This window comes from Aplysia californica, unplaced genomic scaffold (assembly GCF_000002075.1).
Source record: "Aplysia californica isolate F4 #8 unplaced genomic scaffold, AplCal3.0 scaffold00057, whole genome shotgun sequence".
NCBI classification, from domain to species: domain Eukaryota; kingdom Metazoa; phylum Mollusca; class Gastropoda; order Aplysiida; family Aplysiidae; genus Aplysia; species Aplysia californica.
Genome location: NW_004797327.1, coordinates 679,555 through 686,992, shown reverse-complemented (window position 1 = coordinate 686,992; position 7,438 = coordinate 679,555). Strand labels below are relative to the sequence as shown.

General features: G+C 40.4%; 1 protein-coding gene and 1 long non-coding RNA gene across 4 annotated transcripts in view; one reads left to right on the top strand and one right to left on the bottom strand.

The window, feature by feature from the left end:
• Positions 1-7,438, top strand: part of LOC101850633 — a 92,888-nt gene that overhangs the window by 15,495 nt on the left and 69,955 nt on the right. The gene's annotated exons all lie outside the window — the stretch shown is intronic.
• On the bottom strand, positions 2,958-5,507 carry LOC118477282. The gene is made up of 2 exons (XR_004858264.1): positions 5,154-5,507; positions 2,958-3,128 (listed from the first exon to the last, which is right to left on the bottom strand). It is a non-coding gene; the product is annotated as an uncharacterized LOC118477282 (long non-coding RNA).

The window sequence follows — 7,438 nt, the reverse complement described above, 5'->3', positions numbered from 1 at the left end:
GGGGGTACAGAGGACCTACGAAAAAGAAAATATACACATGCAAGTCTGCTTCAGCTTCCGAGACAAAATTAAAAAGAATCAAACGGCGTTTCAGTTATCAGATCGCCAATAAAAAGCGAAAAACAGAGTACCAAAGAGAAAGATGTAAAATTCAACGAAACGTAATTGTCGTTTCTGAGATTCCTTTTCTGGTATTTGGGGTCCTTTCTTCTATTCGAATAAAATAAACAAATTAGACGAATCATTTGCGATGGTTTTGCTTGTCTTAGACATCTCATGGAGAAGAAGCTTTTCTTAGCTGTTTGCAAATATAGACCAAGTGGGAAACAGAGATTAACGAAATTCATAATATCCCTAAGCCAGACGAAACCTTATCAAGTTAACAATATGAATGCTTTAAAACACCACCTTGGGCAAAAGTCACTAATGCAACTTCGATCTTTCCTATGTAAATCAAAAACGAAAATATAAGAACCGGTGATCAATGCCACTACTTATTGGCTGCCAAAACTAGCATCATTGATGCTTTATGTTCTTGGGTCAGGGCTCACCGAACACAAAATGATGCAGAAATGTCAGCCCCATACTCCTAGCCAAATCGCCTTTATTCCATACAAACCTCGATTAAAACTGGTTTAACAAAAACCTGTCTTTGCATCTACAGAAAGCTGAATAACTGCTTTTTTGCTCCTGTAAAGCTCTGTCTGTGTTGATAGCAAAGACGTTTACCACTTCGCAACTCAGAGTTAACTTTTATCAATTTGCAAATTGAGTTTTCAAGATGTTATCTGAAACTGTTTTTCTAGTTAATCTCTATACTGTTTGGTCAATATTTCGACCTGAAACTAACACCGTTAGTGATGGCGATTTTGTTGTCTTCTAGGTTCGGGAAACAGGTGATCCTATAGAGAGAGTTAACGACAAAAAACAAACCTTCTTTGCTGTAATAGCCTAAAATGAAAGGAATATACTATATATGTAAATACCCCTTTTATGAATATATACGGCTCCTTTTCAGGCTGACAATGTTTCAAACGAAAATCTCCCAAAACAAAGTCAGCAACGACTCTGAAATTCTATTCTGTCTACTGGCGTCGACTTTTATCTATTTATACTTTCCCCTTTTCTAGATTCTATGATCCATTACCATCAGTAGTCTAGCTCACTCTGATACATCGGTGTCCTGTTGCCAAAATCGTTAAAGCAATTCATAGTCAATTCAGATATAAAACAGATTTTTTTTCTGATTTTACAAACGTGACTGTACAACCTTCAAAGATTTGAACTATGCTCTTCACTTAGCAGGCCCGAGGACACCCAGAATGATTCTCAGCTTCTATGGAAGCAAGCAGTTCAAGCAGTCGACTAAGCGCTCAAACACTAAAAAACTGACTAGAACTTTCACTGCCAATAACTGGGTAAGCCGTTCCCACTCCAGGGAGGAACATTCGTGTAAAGTACCTTTCACAAGGACACAACGTCGGACCCTAAGCGGGAATCAAATCCATGGCCTTTAAAGTATGAGCTCAAAGGCCTACATGTTAAGACACCATGGCGCGCGCGTGTGTATGTGTGTGTGTGTGTGTGTGTGTGTGTGTGTGTGTGTGTGTGTGTGTGTGTGTGTATGTGTGTGTGTGTGCGTTATATCAGATCACAGACAGAATCTCTACCACTGCTATGGGTGCAGCACCCTGGTTTCTTTAGCTAGCGTTAGGATGTCTTGTGCAATGACACACACTGGAAGCAACTCACCTATGCACCAAACACCAACATCACTGTGTGTCACACGTGAACTGTGACTTACTGAAACCGAAAAGTGACGTGCTCCAGGTACCACTTTTAACAATATTTCTATGAAAGCTAATTTCTGGGCTCTTTATTTTTTCTGACGTACACAATATTATGTGTGAATCTGTCTCGTTTGCGCGATTTTTACAGAGCCTATTTTAAGGCATTTTGTTCAAACTGGTAGTTTTTATTCTTATTATGGCGTTTGAGATGATTTCCTTTTGGCAAGGTAATAAACCACACATACGTCGCAATCAGGCTTTGTTGGAATTTTCTTCAGGTTGTGAATTCGATGCTGTTCAAAAAGCAGGTTACCAATTCCCGGAGGTGAAAGTTTTAGAGGGCTTTAAAGGCTAGTTTAGTGTGAGCAAAGAGGAGAAGTGTATTAAATATACATGTGTAACGGCCGTTAGTCGTAGGGAAAGCTGATAAGGATAGACGTGAATAAAAGAGGATAAGTAAGTAAAGAAACGGGATTTACCCGAGGAGCCAATTTAACCATTTGTACGCAGGGGTAAATATATTGTTCCTCCATCCGATTCAGACATTGGGGATTGCTTGTTAGTGAGACACCATCCTGGGCCTTCGGCATATTTTGGTAGGGTGGCCAGTTCCTTTCCACGACGCCTTTACTTCCCCAACTCGAAGTCAGGTACCCATTACTGCTGGGTGGGCAAGAGATGGTGAAAAAAATCCGTGTTCGGACAGAGGCTCGAACCCGGACTTTCCGCTTCGGAGACGAGCGCACCCACCGCCCCGCCACCAAACCCTCTCCCAAAGGTTATACTAAAAAATCTGTGCACTCAATATTACTTATCCGGCTCCTTTCTTTGACTGGCACAAGATTCATGTGTTAGTGACAGGAGTCTAGATTTTTCTTTTAGCTCCTGATGAAAAGTTTCCCACCTAAAAAGACGCTGAATAGATTTCTCAAAAGACAAAGAAAAGTGATCTACCCCCCCCCCCCCAACTAAAACACAAGCAAACATAACAGTTCATTTCTTGTTCACAGTCCCATTCTCTGAACAGACAAAACATGAAACTCTTTCTAGGTTTAGAATTAGAGAAAGAAAGCACTGAATGGGCCATCAGCTTCATAACACAATGTCTGAGCTTAAAATAATGAAGCAATTTTTCAAAAGAGGGAAACAGATACCAACTCAGTCCCTATGGACCCAGTAACCAGCATGCTTCCCTTGCAGCTTTTAATTTGAAGCACCAAGACTCCTCACTCAATTTGTAGCTGTTAAAAACTTCAATAACATCTTCTGTTTCAGAGAGTACAGCAGGGAAGGGGAAGAGACTTCAATTCTGTGTAGACCCAGTCCGCTGGAGACAACCTGAAATGAGAGGGACGCAACATCACATCGGACAGAAGAAGATAATTTTTACTTTGAAAAGGCAAACAATAACGACAAAGATCAACAGCATAAAACAAACAAAAAGGAAAACGAAAACAAAACAAAAAACTCCAATGAGCAAAAAAAATAGAATTCTCTTTTCTACATGAGAATCGAACCAATATCTTCTACGTGCAGCGACAAAGACCCTAATAAACATGGGTACCGATGATGCCCGAATGGATTTAGCCGAAAACTGAAAATCAAATCTCGCCACTGATATCAAACACCAACAAAATCGTTTGAGAAAGGGCAGATAACTGTCTGCTGGAGACTCTTTGATGTCAAACAGGTTCTCCCAATGATAAGAGTGGACGCTTGTCCAGCTTTGCTTGTCTGTAAGTATTCATTTATTTCTAAAAAAGATTTTAAACTTCATCTTGGAAAATGCTTGAGGGAAAAAAAAGGGGAGGGGGGGAAACTGAGAGAGATGGGGAGAGAGAGAGAGACCAGGGATAGAAGGGGTAGGGATGGGAGATGGAAGAAAAAATAAGTATGTGTGTTAGATTACCTCTTTGTGTGTGTGTGTGTGTGTGCGGGCGCGCGCGTGCGTGTGTGTGTAAGGGGAGGGGGGGGGGGTTAAAGTTTTCATCAAGTGTGTATCATACCGGAACCATTAGATGAGTACCGGTATTTCATTTGTACGAGATGCTTGATATGAAAAAAAAAATGCGAACTAAAAACTGGAGCTGCACGTTAGTCTTTGGGAAAAAAACAGCTGAGTGCGTCATAGCATATATTTTTTGGTAAGTATGACTATTTGTTATATTATATGATGATATTCATAGTATGCCGGCGCCAGACTGGACCATGCATCGTGTAAAGTACGAATAAAACTTTATTATTGTTGTTACTTGTGCTGAGGAGAATGGTAACTTGCACTCACCCAGTCGACTACGCAACTGGCCGATCTTTAACCCAACCCAACCACGAAGAGCCCTCTTTACCAAATGGTATTATTGACTCCATCTGAGCTGAGAGATCGATCTTAAGGGGCACGCTGCGCTATGGACCATCTATTACTGTCATAGTTACTGATTGCATCTGAACACTATTGCCATGAATTTAGTTACAGTTATCTTTTATTGTTGCTTTTCATTCCAGTGGTCCTGATTGCATTAGTATGTCCTTCCAGCTTCTACTCCCTAGCTCAGCACAAAATGCAAAAGGACTGTGGCAAGAACACAGAAGTGCCAAAGATGGGTAAAATAGCAAAACGAAACAAAACTTTACAAAACACAGACAGAAACAAACAAACAATTTTTTTATAAATTGAATTGGCCCAAGGACCTCAACATTATATTTTATAATATTAATAAACTATAACATGCAGGGACAATTAATGTCTAACTGCCTCTAAAATTAAGGCGTAAAATTATTCTAGAGCCCAATTATGGTTGCCAATGTATTACACTACCTTCGACGAAAAACATAATAAAATTATGGTGTACGAGGCTGGCTGGTTTGACCTGTCGGAACCAACTGTGGCGGTGTGGTTTAAAACAGCTCAGTACAAAGATGAAATAGCTTGCCTTAGCTGGATTCAAACGCATGTTTATTAAATTTTTGTCTACATCGTTAACTAATTGTTTTAATTCCTTGGTTGTTTGTCACTGTCCGATGTTTTTGTTTTGTTTGTTTCCTTGCCATACTGCTAATTGAGCACGAATGAGTTTGTGTGTGTGTGTGTGTGTGTGTGTGTGTGTGTGTGTGTGTGTATGTGTGTGTGTGTGTGAGTGTGTGTATGTGTGTGCGTGTGTCCGTCTCTCTGTCCCAAGAAGCTATTACTTTTTTCAACGCAGATACTTATACAAAGCAAGGCTTCAGAGAAATAGGAAATAAACGGCTATTTCTTGATATTCAAATCTGTCTCATTCCAGTAGAGAAATTTCCTGGCAAAGTGAGCTGCGAGTTATTCTTCATCTTGTCACTATAGCCTGTAACCCCGGAAGAGATTGCACCCACCTGTTGTTTTCTGCTTAGCAACAACTGAGCATCAACACAGGAGCTGTCTTGTGAAGTATGAAGTGCTTAAAGATATCTCAAGTTGAACCCCGAAGTAACGACCCATCTCTCTATAGACATCTCGCTGGCTAACACAATTAGATTTCTTCCCGCCAGTGAACTGTTGAACAATATTGTTTCGGATTTCCATTTTTAAAAGTGTCGAATCTCTTTATCCTTAAAGAACAAAGCTGGCTATCAGTCTTGATGGTTGTCATGGGTACCCCGGCAGAGAGGAACGCGCGGTCGATATCTGTGTGAGCATTTAGCGCTATGTGGCAATTTATCTTCTGTAGATCTCGTTCAAACTGGAAAGGGTGGTAGTGGGGGGTGGAGAACACCCAGACTCCTTCGGCCTGGCTGTGTTTATGTTTTGCCGCGGGCAGTCTCGGGAGTGAGAATAGGAGAAGGGATGTTGGCCGGAAAGGACTGGTGTGTGTGGGCGGGAGGGGGGTGGGGAAGCGGGACAGCGGAGAGGCTGAAGAAAAATACCAATAGATGTTTGGTCGAGATCTATAAGTAATCGCTGGAACGACCTGATAAATTTGATCTTGATTCTCACTTCATCTGTCTGCGAGCTTTTCTGACGTGCTGTATCTCTGTCAGCCTGTTTGCCTGTCTGTCTGACTCTTCGTATGCGTTAAAGTGAGTGTGCACATGCCCCTGTGTTTACTTCTTCGTCTCTTTCTGCATCGCGTCGCCTGATCAGGTTTATTGATGAGCCAAACCAGAACCACATACATTGTCATAGCATCACACACGGCTACTATTTATACAAACAAAAACGAATAAGAATAAAAAAGACACTTAAACTGCGGTAACGACAAGCCGCCAGCCTAAATGGAAGTCTTGTTGACTATGTTTCTTGTTTCTCTAATTCCAGCGTATGAAATCTTTCCGCTTCTTTCCACTTGGACGGAACGCAAGAGGCCTCCAAACTCTTGTTGTGCCATTTGTTTTGCAGAAATATCTTCAAGCCACGTCCTGTGATTACCTTTTGAAGGTGAAGTGGTCTCTTCATAAACAACAACTTTTATACCGATGTAAATATTTCGCAATTCACCTAAGAATTGACGATGTTTTGGACGTTCAAAATAGGTTATATGTGATCTTCATATCTTTGTGAGCATTTCCAAGTAATGACATGGTGTGTGAATTTGAGTCAAGGTTGTGTTTTAACACACATGAACTGTCCAATTCAAAACTACACCCTCTTCTCTATACCCCTTTTTTACACACGAAAATTCATTAATCACGCCGTCTTTCTGCAGAACAAATCTATAAATGTATTCTCTTTTATTCTGACATTAATACAAATGTTAAACTGATTTATTAACCAAATGTGTAAGTCATTTTTTCTGGGATAGTTAAGTTAAATAGCATAAACATAGTACAAAATTAATAACATTTAGTGTCTTTACTTACTTATTTAAGCCTTTGTTACCTTGCGGTATAGAGAGGGGAAGCATACGTCTTTCTCTAGTTTGTTGTATCGCCTATGCATGGCTATGTTTTTCTTTTTTAGTGTTCCTCTGACCCCATTTATCCATATTTTCCCGGGCCCACCCTCTCCTCTGTTTCGGTCCGATCAAGTGTACATAAATGAAAAATTTTCCTTGGAATAAACCACAGGTCGATACACCTGTTGCCCATATAACTATTTCTCCCTGAATATATCTTTTTTGCAAAAACATTTTTAAAAAATTCAAACATCCGTCCATCCTTATCTCTATTCACTAATTCTTGTCTTTAGCTAATCGCCCTTTCGCCCATCAGTCCATGTATCCCCCAACATACCCATCTATTCTCCTATTCTTTTCTCTGTCCATCGGCGTCACCATTTATTCATATGGGTATTTATCTAACTATCGATTCACCCATCCATATGACAGTCATGAAGGATACTACATCGATCTACCAAACATAATTGTCTTATGTCTCACGCACATGTCAAGCGATCTCTATTCCTTGTTACACGATACTTTAATTTTTGCCTTTCTTCTCAAGATGATTATAGAAAATGAGCCTTTGCTCCCGGTTCGACCGGCCACGAAAATGGAGCGTGAAACAGAAAACTGAGAGGGGTGGGTGAAAGTACATGTTTGTACATGGATGGCGCTATACGTTAGGATTCGAATCTCAATATAGTTAACCATAAGAAGAAAAACTGCAACAAACAAAAACTCACACAAACGCACACACACACACACACACACACACACACACACACACACACACACACACAC